The 14,373-nt window shown below is 45.7% G+C and overlaps 1 long non-coding RNA gene across 1 annotated transcript; it reads right to left on the bottom strand.

The window, feature by feature from the left end:
• Nucleotides 1–553: 553 nt before the first annotated feature.
• Nucleotides 554–13,395, bottom strand: LOC143773555 (uncharacterized). Its single transcript, XR_013215228.1, has 3 exons — nucleotides 13,339–13,395; nucleotides 6,309–6,347; nucleotides 554–604 (listed from the first exon to the last, which is right to left on the bottom strand). It is a non-coding gene; the product is annotated as an uncharacterized LOC143773555 (long non-coding RNA).
• Between the last annotated feature and the right edge of the window lie 978 nt (nucleotides 13,396–14,373).

Genomic DNA, 14,373 nt, shown 5'->3' with positions numbered 1-14,373 from the left:
AGGGAGCCCCCGTCCCTGCGCGATCCCCCTCTATGCCGCTGTCACTATTGACAGCGGCATCAGAGGGGTTAAATGCCCGCGATCGGCGACAGCGCCGATCGTGGGCATTGCTGCGGGGTGTCAGCTGTCATATACAGCTGACACCCGCACCCGATCACCGCGGCGCTCAGCGTGAGACCGCGGTGATCGGGGCGCCGTACTAGTACTGCGGCTGGCACTAATGCAGTGCCGGCAGCGCCGTACTAGTACGGCGCATGTCACGAAGGGGTTAAAACTACCTCACTACTTTCAAGTCCACACTCACTGCAGCAAAACAAACATACTTCTCATGTCTCATATCCTCCGTCTTACAACCCTAAACAGCTATTCAACACTTTAAATTTTTCCTCAGTCCCCCAGTGCCTCCTCCCTCTCCTCTCAGCTTAAAACTTTGACTCATTCTTCAAGAAGATCGTTAAAATCAGAGAAAGCTTTAAGCTATAGACTCATGCATAACTACTCAGCCCTCCTCCTCCAAAACCATCTTCTTCACCACTACAGATCAACCCCTTTATTTTTCAAATCACATTTCACCACCTGTGAACTTGAAGCAATCCAGTCTCACCTGTTGTGATTCGGTTCGTGGGCTCCCCCGGTGGTCTCTTGTGGTACTGGTGTCCTGCAAGCTTTGCCTTCTCAGTTCACCTGTTCCTATCAGGATGTGGGAGTATCCTATTTAACCTTGCTCCTCAGTCATTCTAATGCTGGCCATCAATGTATCCAGAGTGATTCTGTTGCATGTTCCTGCTCCCAGTTTTCTGCTCAGCTAAGTTGGACACTTTAGTCCTTAAGTCTATTTTTGTATGTTTTGTCCAGTTTGCACTTATGTGAATCTCTGCAGCTGGAAGCTCTTGTTGGGCTGAAATTACCACTCCAGTGGCATGAGTTGTCACATGAGTTAAGGTAATTTCAGGATGGTGTTTTGAAGGGTTTTGCAGCTGACCGCGAAGTCCTCTGTTGTATCTTTCTGCTATTTAGTTAGCGGGCCTCTCTGTGCTAAATCTGCTTTCATACTACGTGTGTCTTTTCATCTGCTCTCACCGTTATTATATGTGGGGGGCTGCTATCTCCTGTGGGGACATTCTCTGGAGGCAAGCCAGGTCTGTGTTTTCTTCTACCAGGGGTAGTTAGTTCTCCGGCTGGCGCGCGGCATCTAGAGACAACGCAGGAATGCCCCCTGGCTACTTCTAGTGTGGTGTGTAGGTTTAGCATCGCGGTCAGCTCTAGTTTCCATCACCCGAGAGCTTGTCCGTTTATTCTATGCTTCTGATGTTTCCTTGCCATTGGAAACCATAACAGTATGGCCAGCCCAAATGTTTAATCTATAGGCTGAAGCAGGAGAGAAAAGGAACTGTGTGAAACCTTTTTTTTTTTTTTTTTCCTTCCTCTGAAGTTGCTCTTCAGCTCTAATTGCAGTCTCCTGTTTTCCTCTCCTCTTAACCCCTGAATGGCTCAGACTTTATCTGTTGAAATATGGATCCCCAGAGTCTGGCTACCAATTTGAGTAATCTTGCCTCTAAAGTTCAGAATATACAAGATTTTTTGTTACATGCTCCTCGGTCTGAACCTAAAATTCCTATACCGGAGTTTTTTTCTGGAGATCGATCTTGTTTTCTAAATTTTAAATACAATTGTAAATTGTTTCTTTCGCTGAGATCTCATTCTGCTGGAGATCCTGCCCAGCAAGTAAAAATTGTTATTTCTTTACTGCGGGGTGACCCCCAAAATTGGGCATTTTCATTGGCACCAGGGGATCCTGCGTTGCTCAATGTGGATGCGTTTTTTCTGGCTTTGGGGTTGCTTTATGAGGAACCAAATTTGGAGATTCAGGCTGAGAAAGCCCTAATAGCCCTCTCTCAGGGGCAAGATGAAGCCGAAATATATTGCCAAAAATTTCGAAAATGGTCTGTGCTTACTCAGTGGAATGAGTGCGCTCTGGCGGCAATTTTCAGAGAAGGTCTCTCTGATGCTGTAAAAGACGTCATGGTGGGGTTTCCTGCTCCTACTGGTCTGAATGAGTCCATGACAATGGCAATTCAGATTGATCGGCGTTTACGGGAACGCAAACCTGTGCACCAGTTGGCGGTGTCTTCTGAAGAGGCCCCACAGAGTATGCAATGTGATAGCTTTCTGTCCAGAAGCGAACGACAGATTTATAGGCGCAAAAATCATTTGTGCTTCTATTGTGGAAATTCTACTCATGTTATATCAGCATGCTCTAAACGAACAAAGAAAGTTGATAAATCCTCTGCTATTGGCACTTTGCAGTCCAAGTTTATTTTGTCTGTAACTCTAATTTGTTCGTTATCTTCTATTGTTGCGGATGCGTATGTGGATTCTGGCGCCGCTTTGAGTCTTATGGATTGGTCCTTTGCCAGGCGCTGTGGGTTTGATCTAGAGCCTCTGGAAGTTCCTATACCTTTAAAGGGTATTGATTCTACACCATTGGCTAGTAGTAAACTACAATACTGGACACAAGTGACTATGCGTATGACTCCAGACCATCAAGAGGTGATTCGCTTCCTTGTACTGTATAATCTACATGATGTGTTGGTGCTGGGATTGCCATGGTTGCAAACTCATAACCCAGTCCTTGACTGGAAAACAATGTCTGTACTAAGCTGGGGATGTCAGGGAAATCATGGGGACACATCTTTGGTCTCCATTGCTTCATCTATTCCCTCTGAAATTCCTGAGTTTTTGTCTGATTATCGTGAGGTTTTTGAGGAATCTACTCTTAATTCTCTTCCTCCTCACAGAGATTGCGATTGCGCCATAGATTTGATCCCTGGCAGTAAATTTCCTAAGGGTCGTCTATTCAATCTGTCTGTACCTGAACATGCTGCCATGCGAGAGTATATTAGGGAGTCCTTGGAAAAGGGACATATTCGTCCTTCTTCGTCTCCTCTTGGAGGAGTTCTTTTTCGTAGCTAAAAGCGATGGTTCTTTGAGACCTTGTATTGATTATAGACTCTTGAATAAGATCACAGTCAAGTATCAGTATCCTTTGCCATTGCTGACAGATTTATTTGCTCGCATTGAGGGGGCGAAGTGGTTCTCTAAGATTGATCTTCGCGGTGCGTATAATTTGGTGCGAATTAAGCAGGGGGATGAGTGGAAAACCGCATTTAATACGCCCGAGGGCCATTTTGAGTATTTGGTGATGCCTTTTGGTCTGTCAAATGCCCCTTCGGTCTTTCAGTCTTTTATGCACAATATTTTCCGTGAATATCTGGATAAATTTATGATTGTGTATTTGGACGATATCTTGATTTTTTCGGATGACTGGGAATCTCATGTTCAACAAGTTAGGAGGGTTTTTCAGGTTTTGCGGACCAATTCTCTGTTTGTTAAAGGTTCAAAGTGTGTTTTTGGGGTTCAGAAGATTTCTTTTTTGGGGTACATTTTTTCCCCCTCTTCTATTGAGATGGATCCTGTGAAGGTTCGGGCTATTTGTGACTGGACGCAACCGACTTCTCTTAAGGGCCTTCAGAAATTTTTGGGCTTTGCTAACTTTTATCGTCGATTCATAACTGGTTTTTCTAGCGTTGTCAGGCCTTTGACTGATTTGACTAAAAAGGGTGCTGATGTTGCAGATTGGTCTCCTGCTGCTGTGGAGGCCTTTCGGGAGCTTAAGCGCCGTTTTTCTTCTGCTCCGGTGTTGTGCCAGCCTGATGTTTCTCTTCCTTTTCAGGTGGAAGTTGATGCTTCCGAGATCGGAGCGGGGGCGGTTTTGTCGCAGAAAAGTTCAGATTGTTCAGTGATGAGACCTTGTGCGTTCTTTTCTCGAAAATTTTCGCCCGCCGAGCGAAATTATGACGTCGGTAATCGGGAGCTTTTGGCGATGAAGTGGGCATTCGAGGAGTGGCGTCATTGGCTTGAGGGTGCTAAACATCAGGTGGTGGTTTTGACTGATCACAAAAATTTGATTTATCTTGAGTCGGCCAGACGTCTGAATCCTAGACAGGCGCGCTGGTCGTTGTTTTTCTCCCGGTTTAATTTTGTGGTTTCGTATCTGCCAGGTACTAAGAATGTGAAGGCGGATGCCCTTTCTAGGAGTTTTGAACCTGATTCCCCTGGTGATTCTAAACCTACGGGTATACTTAAGGATGGGGTGATATTGTCTGCTGTCTTCCCAGACCTGCGACGTGCTTTACAAGAGTTTCAGGTGGATCGGCCTGATCGTTGTCCGCCTGGTAGATTGTTTGTGCCGGATGAGTGGACCAATAGAGTCATCTCGGAGGTTCATTCTTCTGCGTTGGCAGGCCATCCGGGAATTTTTGGTACCAGAGATTTGGTGGCTAGGTCCTTCTGGTGGCCTTCCCTGTCTCGGGACGTGCGTACTTTTGTGCAGTCTTGCGATGTTTGTGCTCGGGCCAAGCCTTGTTGTTCTCGGGCTAGTGGGTTGTTGTTGCCCTTGCCTGTTCCTAAGAGGCCTTGGACACACATCTCTATGGATTTTATTTCTGATCTCCTTGTTTCTCAGAAGATGTCCGTCATTTGGGTGGTGTGTGACCGCTTTTCTAAGATGGTTCATTTGGTGCCCTTGCCCAAGCTGCCTTCCTCATCTGAGTTGGTGCCCCTGTTTTTTCAGAATGTGGTTCGGCTGCATGGTATCCCGGAGAATATAGTTTCTGACAGGGGATCTCAGTTTGTGTCCAGATTTTGGCGGGCGTTTTGTGCCAGGATGGGCATTGATTTGTCTTTTTCGTCTGCATTTCATCCCCAGACAAATGGCCAGACGGAACGTACTAATCAGACCTTGGAGACTTATTTGAGGTGTTTCGTGTCTGCTGATCAGGATGACTGGGTCTCCTTTTTGCCGTTGGCTGAGTTTGCCCTTAATAATCGGGCCAGTTCTGCCACTTTGGTCTCCCCTTTCTTTTGCAATTCAGGGTTCCATCCTCGTTTTTCATCTGGTCAGGTGGAGTCTTCGGATTGTCCTGGAGTGGATACCATGGTGGATAGGTTGCATCGTATTTGGGGGCAGGTGGTGGACAATTTGGAGTTGTCCCAGGAGAGGACTCAACGTTTTGCTAATCGCCATCGTCGTGTTGGTCCTCGTCTTCGTGTTGGGGACTTGGTGTGGTTGTCCTCCCGTTTTGTCCCTATGAGGGTCTCTTCTCCTAAGTTTAAGCCTCGGTTCATCGGTCCTTATAAGATTTTGGAAATTCTTAACCCTGTGTCTTTTCGTTTGGACCTCCCAGCATCCTTTGCTATCCATAATGTCTTCCATCGGTCATTATTGCGGAGGTATGAGGTACCACTTGTGCCTTCTGTTGAGCCTCCTGCTCCTGTGCTGGTTGAGGGTGAATTGGAGTACGTGGTGGAGAAAATCTTGGACTCCCGTGTTTCCAGACGGAGACTTCAATATCTGGTGAAATGGAAGGGCTACGGTCAAGAGGATAATTCTTGGGTTACAGCTTCTGATGTTCATGCTTCTGATTTGGTCCGTGCCTTTCATAGGGCTCATCCAGATCGCCCTGGTGGTTCTTGTGAGGGTTCGGTGCCCCCTCCTTAAGGGGGGGGTACTGTTGTGATTCGGTTCGTGGGCTCCCCCGGTGGTCTCTTGTGGTACTGGTGTCCTGCAAGCTTTGCCTTCTCAGTTCACCTGTTCCTATCAGGATGTGGGAGTATCCTATTTAACCTTGCTCCTCAGTCATTCTAATGCTGGCCATCAATGTATCCAGAGTGATTCTGTTGCATGTTCCTGCTCCCAGTTTTCTGCTCAGCTAAGTTGGACACTTTAGTCCTTAAGTCTATTTTTGTATGTTTTGTCCAGTTTGCACTTATGTGAATCTCTGCAGCTGGAAGCTCTTGTTGGGCTGAAATTACCACTCCAGTGGCATGAGTTGTCACATGAGTTAAGGTAATTTCAGGATGGTGTTTTGAAGGGTTTTGCAGCTGACCGCGAAGTCCTCTGTTGTATCTTTCTGCTATTTAGTTAGCGGGCCTCTCTGTGCTAAATCTGCTTTCATACTACGTGTGTCTTTTCATCTGCTCTCACCGTTATTATATGTGGGGGGCTGCTATCTCCTGTGGGGACATTCTCTGGAGGCAAGCCAGGTCTGTGTTTTCTTCTACCAGGGGTAGTTAGTTCTCCGGCTGGCGCGCGGCATCTAGAGACAACGCAGGAATGCCCCCTGGCTACTTCTAGTGTGGTGTGTAGGTTTAGCATCGCGGTCAGCTCTAGTTTCCATCACCCGAGAGCTTGTCCGTTTATTCTATGCTTCTGATGTTTCCTTGCCATTGGAAACCATAACACTCACCTCATCCCAAACCTCACCAGTCTTCATTCCAACCCTAACCTGTTGTGAATTTGGATTCTGGGCTCCCCCGGTGGCTACTGGTGGAATTGAACTGGTGTCTTCATCTTCTCTGTTCACCTGTTCCCATCAAGATGTGGGAGTCGCTATATAACCTTGCTGCTCTGTTAGTTGCTTGCCGGTCAACAATGTTATCAGAAGCCTCTCTGTGCTTGTTCCTGCTCCTAGACAACTACTAGATAAGTTGGACTCTTGTCCATGTTTGTTTTTGCATTTTTGTTCCAGTTCACAGCTGAAGTTTCGTTACTGTGTCTGGAAAGCTCTTGTGAACAGGAATTGCCACTCTGGTGTTATGAGTTAATGCCAGAGTTTTAAAGTAATTTCTGGATGGTGTTTTTGATAGGCTTTTCAGCTGACCATGAAAGTGTCCTTTCTGTCTTCTGCTATGTAGTAAGTGGACCTCAAATTTGCTAAACCTATTTTCATACTACGTTTGTTATTTCATCTCAACTCACCGCCAATACATGTGGGGGGCCTCTGTCTCCTTTCGGGGTATTTCTCTAGAGGTGAGCTAGGACTAATATTTTCCTCTGCTAGTTTTATTTAGTCCTCCGGCTGGTGCTGGGCATCTAGAATCAACGTAGGCATGCTACCCGGCCACTGCTAGTTGTGCGTTAGGTTTAGTTCATGGTCAGCTCAGTTCCCATCTTCCAAGAGCTAGTTCCTATATATGCTTATGCTATGTTCTCTTGCCATTGAGATCATGATAGTTTGACCGGCCTTCAAAGTGTTAATTGTTTGGGCTGAAGCAGGAGAAAAAGAAGTGTTGAAGGGAAATTTTTTTTTTTTTTTTTTCCCCCTCAGAGTTTTGCTGCCTAGCCCTTAATTGCTGTCTAGCTGCTTCTTACCTCCTCTTAACCCTTGAATGGCTCTGTGTCCACCTGTTTGTAATGGATCTTCAGAGTGTAACTGCAGGTTTGAATAATCTCGCCACGAAGGTACAAAATTTGCAAGATTTTGTTTGTCATGCACCTGTATCTGAGCCGAGAATTCCTTTGCCGGAATTTTTCTCGGGGAATAGATCCGGGTTTCAGAATTTTCGAAATAATTGCAAATTATTTTTGTCCCTGAAATCTCGCTCTGCCGGAGACCCTGCACAGCAGGTCAGGATTGTGATTTCCTTGCTCCGGGGCGACCCTCAAGACTGGGCTTTTTCATTGACACCAGGGGATCCTGCGTTGCTCAATGTGGATGCGTTTTTTCTGGCCTTGGGGTTGCTTTATGACGAACCTCATTTGGAGCTTCAGGCAGAAAAAACTTTGATGTCCCTATCTCAGGGGCAAGATGAAGCGGAAATTTACTGCCAAAGATTCCGTAAATGGTCTGTGCTTACTCAGTGGAATGAGTGCGCCCTGGCGGCGACTTTCAGAGAGGGTCTCTCTGATGCCATTAAGGATGTTATGGTGGGGTTCCCTGTGCCTGCGGGTCTGAATGAGTCCATGACAATGGCTATTCAGATCGATAGGCGTTTGCGGGAGCGCAAACCAGTGCACCATCTGGCGGTGTCCACTGAGAAGTCGCCAGAGAGTATGCAGTGTGATAGAATTCTGTCCCGAAGCGAGCGGCAGAATTTTAGACGGAAAAATGGGTTGTGTTTCTATTGTGGTGATTCTACTCATGTTATATCAGCATGCTCTAAGCGCACTAAAAAGCTTGGTAAATCTGTTTCCATTTGCACCTTACCGTCTAAATTTATTCTATCTGTGACCCTGATTTGCTCTTTGTCATCTATTACCACGGACGCCTATGTCGACTCTGGCGCCGCTTTGAGTCTTATGGATTGGTCCTTTGCCAAACGCTGTGGGTATGATTTAGAGCCTTTGGAGACTCCTATTCCTCTGAAGGGGATTGACTCCACCCCATTGGCTAATAATAAACCACAATACTGGACACAAGTAACTATTTGATACAATTACCCATGTATAAGTAAACTGGGAAATACAAGGCTAAAGGCAATAAATATGAAATAAAATTATTTTTAATAAAGATATAATTTAAAAATACATATACAACAGGGAAAATTCATATAAAACAATGTGTGCTGAGAACTATTGGCCGGACAGAAAATCATGCAGAAATGTCTAACGATGTATCGTGCCATCTAAAACTAAGGAATGCACCAAAACAAGAATGTTGAATAGATATTAAATAATGGCAGAGTCAAAAAAAGGGAAAACGTGGAAGCCAATTTCCTACGTCCCTATGCGGCACATACCGCTTGGAAGAAAAATGCTATAACTCCCTCCATGTACCACTAATCAGCTGTATAAATAATCGCACGACAAAGCAACTAATGAATGCCTCTGAGTGCTGCAATCCTGTCAGGCTAATGCAAAATAACAGGTATATGCACAGCCAGCACAACATAGAAACTAATTGCATGAGAGTGTATGAACTTACATGGATAAGTGTCCAATGCCAAGAATGTTCCACAGCGACCCCGACAGCGCCGTTTCGCCTGACCGGCTTCCTCAAATAGGGGGCGTACTCATGCATGGTTCACTGTATCTCTGCACCGTGCACATTTGCATCTTATGCTAGGGTCATCATTGGCACCTTGTGTTTTTTATTTGTGCCCCTCTAACCACATCCGCTTCAGCAGGCTTGCTTCTTGAGACTTTAATATTCACTTTGGAAATGTTTTAGTGGATAGAAGAAATTAGTTTCTATGTTGTGCTGGCTGTGCATATACCTGTTATTTTGCATTAGCCTGACAGGATTGCAGCACTCAGAGGCATTCATTAGTTGCTTTGTCGTGCGATTATTTATACAGCTGATTAGTGGTACATGGAGGGAGTTATAGCATTTTTCTTCCAAGCGGTATGTGCCGCATAGGGACGTAGGAAATTGGCTTCCACGTTTTCCCTTTTTTTGACTCTGCCATTATTTAATATCTATTCAACATTCTTGTTTTGGTGCATTCCTTAGTTTTAGATGGCACGATACATCGTTAGACATTTCTGCATGATTTTCTGTCCGGCCAATAGTTCTCAGCACACATTGTTTTATATGAATTTTCCCTGTTGTATATGTATTTTTAAATTATATCTTTATTAAAAATAATTTTATTTCATATTTATTGCCTTTAGCCTTGTATTTCCCAGTTTACTTATACATGGGTAATTGTATCAAATATGTATTTATTGAGGTGTGCACAACATTTTCTATGGACATATGATAAAACAAGTAACTATGCGTATTAATCCGGATCACCAGGAGATTATTCGCTTTCTGGTGCTGTATAATCTACATGATGATTTGGTACTAGGATTGCCTTGGCTGCAATCTCACAACCCAGTCCTCGACTGGAGAGCTATGTCTGTGTTGAGCTGGGGATGTAAGGGGGCTCATGGGGATGTACCTGTGGTTTCCATTTCATCATCCATTCCCTCTGAAATTCCTGAGTTCCTGTCTGACTATCGTGACGTCTTTGAAGAATCCAAGCTTGGTTCGTTACCTCCGCACCGAGAGTGCGATTGTGCCATAGATTTAATCCCGGGTAGTAAATACCCAAAGGGTCGTTTATTTAATCTGTCTGTGCCTGAACATGCTGCTATGCGAGAATATATAAAGGAGTCCTTGGAAAAGGGACATATTCGTCCATCGTCATCTCCCTTAGGAGCCGGTTTTTTCTTTGTGTCAAAAAAAGACGGCTCTTTGAGACCATGTATTGATTATCGGCTTTTGAATAAAATCACTGTTAAATATCAATACCCATTGCCGTTGCTGACTGATTTGTTTGCTCGCATAAAGGGGGCCAAGTGGTTCTCTAAGATTGACCTTCGTGGGGCGTATAATTTGGTGCGAATCAGGCAGGGGGTTGAGTGGAAAACCGCATTTAATACGCCCGAGGGCCACTTTGAGTATTTAGTGATGCCTTTTGGTCTTTCTAATGCTCCGTCAGTTTTCCAGTCCTTTATGCATGATATTTTTCGCGATTATTTGGATAAATTTATGATTGTGTATCTGGATGATATTCTGATTTTTTCGGATGACTGGGACTCTCATGTCCAGCAAGTCAGGAGGGTTTTTCAGGTTTTGCGGTCTAATTCTTTATGTGTGAAGGGTTCTAAGTGTGTTTTTGGGGTACAGAGGATTTCCTTTTTGGGATATATTTTTTCCCCCTCTTCCATTGAAATGGATCCTGTCAAGGTTCAAGCTATTTGTGATTGGACGCAGCCCTCTTCTCTTAAGAGTCTTCAGAAATTTTTGGGCTTTGCTAACTTTTATCGTCGATTTATTGCTGGTTTTTCGGATATTGCTAAACCATTGACCGATTTGACTAAGAAGGGTGCTGATGTTGCTGATTGGTCCCCTGATGCTGTGGAGGCCTTTCGGGAGCTTAAGCGCCGTTTTTCCTCTGCCCCTGTGTTGCGTCAGCCTGATGTTGCTCTACCTTTTCAGGTTGAGGTCGACGCTTCTGAGATCGGAGCTGGGGCAGTGTTGTCGCAGAAAAGTTCTGACTGCTCCGTGATGAGGCCTTGTGCCTTCTTTTCCCGTAAATTTTCGCCCGCTGAGCGGAATTATGATGTTGGGAATCGGGAGCTTTTGGCCATGAAGTGGGCTTTTGAGGAGTGGCGCCATTGGCTTGAGGGGGCCAGACATCAGGTGGTGGTATTGACTGACCACAAAAATTTGATTTATCTTGAGACCGCCAGGCGCCTGAATCCTAGACAGGCGCGCTGGTCATTATTTTTCTCTCGGTTTAATTTTGTGGTGTCGTACCTACCGGGTTCTAAGAATGTTAAGGCGGATGCCCTTTCTAGGAGTTTTGAGCCTGACTCGCCTGGTAACTCTGAGCCCACAGGTATCCTTAAGGATGGAGTGGTATTGTCAGCCGTTTCTCCAGACCTGCGGCGGGCCTTGCAGGAGTTTCAGGCGGATAGACCTGATCGTTGCCCACCTGATAAACTGTTTGTTCCTGATGATTGGACCAGTAGAGTCATCTCTGAGGTTCATTCTTCTGCGTTGGCAGGTCATCCTGGCATTTTTGGTACCAGGGATTTGGTGGCAAGGTCCTTCTGGTGGCCTTCCCTGTCACGAGATGTGCGAGGCTTTGTGCAGTCTTGTGACGTTTGTGCTCGGGCCAAGCCTTGTTGTTCTCGGGCTAGTGGATTATTGTTGCCCTTGCCTATTCCTAAGAGGCCTTGGACGCACATCTCGATGGATTTTATTTCAGATCTGCCTGTTTCTCAGAAGATGTCTGTCATCTGGGTGGTGTGTGACCGTTTTTCTAAGATGGTCCATTTGGTTCCTCTGCCCAAGTTACCTTCTTCTTCCGAGTTGGTTCCTCTGTTTTTTCAAAATGTTGTTCGTTTGCATGGTATTCCTGAGAATATCGTTTCTGACAGAGGGACCCAATTCGTGTCTAGATTTTGGCGGGCATTCTGTGCTAGGATGGGCATAGATTTATCTTTTTCGTCCGCTTTCCATCCTCAGACGAATGGCCAGACCGAGCGGATTAATCAGACCCTGGAGACATATCTGAGGTGTTTTGTGTCTGCTGACCAGGATGATTGGGTTGCTTTTTTGCCATTGGCGGAGTTCGCTCTCAATAATCGGGCCAGCTCTGCCACTTTGGTGTCCCCGTTTTTCTGTAATTCGGGGTTTCATCCTCGATTTTCCTCTGGTCAGGTGGAATCTTCGGATTGTCCTGGAGTGGATGCTGTGGTGGAGAGATTGCATCAGATCTGGGGGCAGGTGGTGGACAATTTGAGGTTGTCCCAGGAGAAGACTCAGCTTTTTGCCAACCGCCACCGTCGTGTTGGTCCTCGGCTTTCTGTTGGGGATTTGGTGTGGTTGTCTTCTCGTTTTGTCCCTATGAGGGTCTCTTCTCCTAAGTTTAAGCCTCGGTTTATCGGCCCGTATAAGATATTGGAGATTCTTAACCCTGTTTCCTTCCGTTTGGACCTCCCTGCATCCTTTTCTATTCATAACGTTTTTCATCGGTCATTATTGCGCAGGTATGAGGTACCGGTTGTGCCTTCCGTTGAGCCTCCTGCTCCGGTGTTGGTTGAGGGTGAGTTGGAGTACGTTGTGGAGAAGGTCTTGGACTCTCGTGTTTCCAGACGGAGACTCCAGTATCTGGTCAAGTGGAAGGGATACGGCCAGGAGGATAATTCTTGGGTGAATGCATCTGATGTTCATGCCTCCGATCTGGTTCGTGCCTTTCATAGGGCCCATCCTGATCGCCCTGGTGGTTCTGGTGAGGGTTCGGTGCCCCCTCCTTGAGGGGGGGGTACTGTTGTGAATTTGGATTCTGGGCTCCCCCGGTGGCTACTGGTGGAATTGAACTGGTGTCTTCATCTTCTCTGTTCACCTGTTCCCATCAAGATGTGGGAGTCGCTATATAACCTTGCTGCTCTGTTAGTTGCTTGCCGGTCAACAATGTTATCAGAAGCCTCTCTGTGCTTGTTCCTGCTCCTAGACAACTACTAGATAAGTTGGACTCTTGTCCATGTTTGTTTTTGCATTTTTGTTCCAGTTCACAGCTGAAGTTTCGTTACTGTGTCTGGAAAGCTCTTGTGAACAGGAATTGCCACTCTGGTGTTATGAGTTAATGCCAGAGTTTTAAAGTAATTTCTGGATGGTGTTTTTGATAGGCTTTTCAGCTGACCATGAAAGTGTCCTTTCTGTCTTCTGCTATGTAGTAAGTGGACCTCAAATTTGCTAAACCTATTTTCATACTACGTTTGTTATTTCATCTCAACTCACCGCCAATACATGTGGGGGGCCTCTGTCTCCTTTCGGGGTATTTCTCTAGAGGTGAGCTAGGACTAATATTTTCCTCTGCTAGTTTTATTTAGTCCTCCGGCTGGTGCTGGGCATCTAGAATCAACGTAGGCATGCTACCCGGCCACTGCTAGTTGTGCGTTAGGTTTAGTTCATGGTCAGCTCAGTTCCCATCTTCCAAGAGCTAGTTCCTATATATGCTTATGCTATGTTCTCTTGCCATTGAGATCATGACACTAACCCATCTCTTCAACCTGTCACAAAAAAGTGTCTTCCCCTCATGCTTCAAATATGCCTTAATCACATCCATACTCAAAAAACCCTCCCTTGAGTCATCCTGTCTAGCTATTGCTGGAACAACACATCCATTTTGAACTGTTCTCCCACCTCTCCTACTGCTCCCTCTTCAACCGCATACAATCTGGCTTCCGACCGCATTATTCCACTAAAATTGCCCTGACTAAAGTCACCAATGACCTACCAACTGCCAAATCCAAGCAACCCTACTGTGTCTTCCTCCTCCTGGACCTGTCTTCTGCCTTAGACACAGGGGACCATTCTATCTTACTACAGATTATCTCATCTCTTGGCATCACAGTCTTAGCCTTATCTTGCATCTCGTCATACCTAACAGACTGGACATTCAGAATCTCCTACTTACACACCACCTCCTCATCTCATCCCCAGTCTGTTGGTGTCCCCCAAGGTTCAGTTCTAGGACCCCTGCTCGTCTCCTCTATACTGATGACACACAGATCTACCTTTCTGGACCCAATATCACCTTCTTATGAACTAGAACCACACAATGTTTCATCTTTTTTCCGTGCTAGATTTCTAAATTTTAAGATGGATAGAATAGAATTCATCATCTTTTCACCATCTCACTCAACCTCCCCACAACAGACCTATCCATCAGTCAATGGCTGCTCACTCTCCCCAGTCCCACAAGCGCACTGCCTTGGGATAACCCTTGACTCTGACCTTCCTTCAAACCACACATCCAGGTCCTTTCCATTCCTGCCGACTCCAACTCAAAAATATCTCCCGGATCCACACATTTCCTAACCAAGAATCTGCAAAAACACAAGTGCATGCCCTCATCATCTCCTGTCTCGACTACTGCAATCTTCTGCTTGGTGGCTTTAACTCTAACACTCTTGCAACCCTCCAATGTATCCTAAATTCTGCTGCCTGACTAATCCACCCATCCCTCTGCTATTCCCCATGACTTGGGTCTTCCAAATGAACAATGAAGTACCTGAAGCATAGTGTCAAA

This window comes from Ranitomeya variabilis, chromosome 5 (genome assembly GCF_051348905.1).
Source record: "Ranitomeya variabilis isolate aRanVar5 chromosome 5, aRanVar5.hap1, whole genome shotgun sequence".
Taxonomy (NCBI): Eukaryota; Metazoa; Chordata; class Amphibia; order Anura; family Dendrobatidae; genus Ranitomeya; species Ranitomeya variabilis.
The sequence above is the reverse complement of the archived record's forward strand: the minus strand, read 5'-3'. Positions and strand labels throughout refer to the sequence as shown.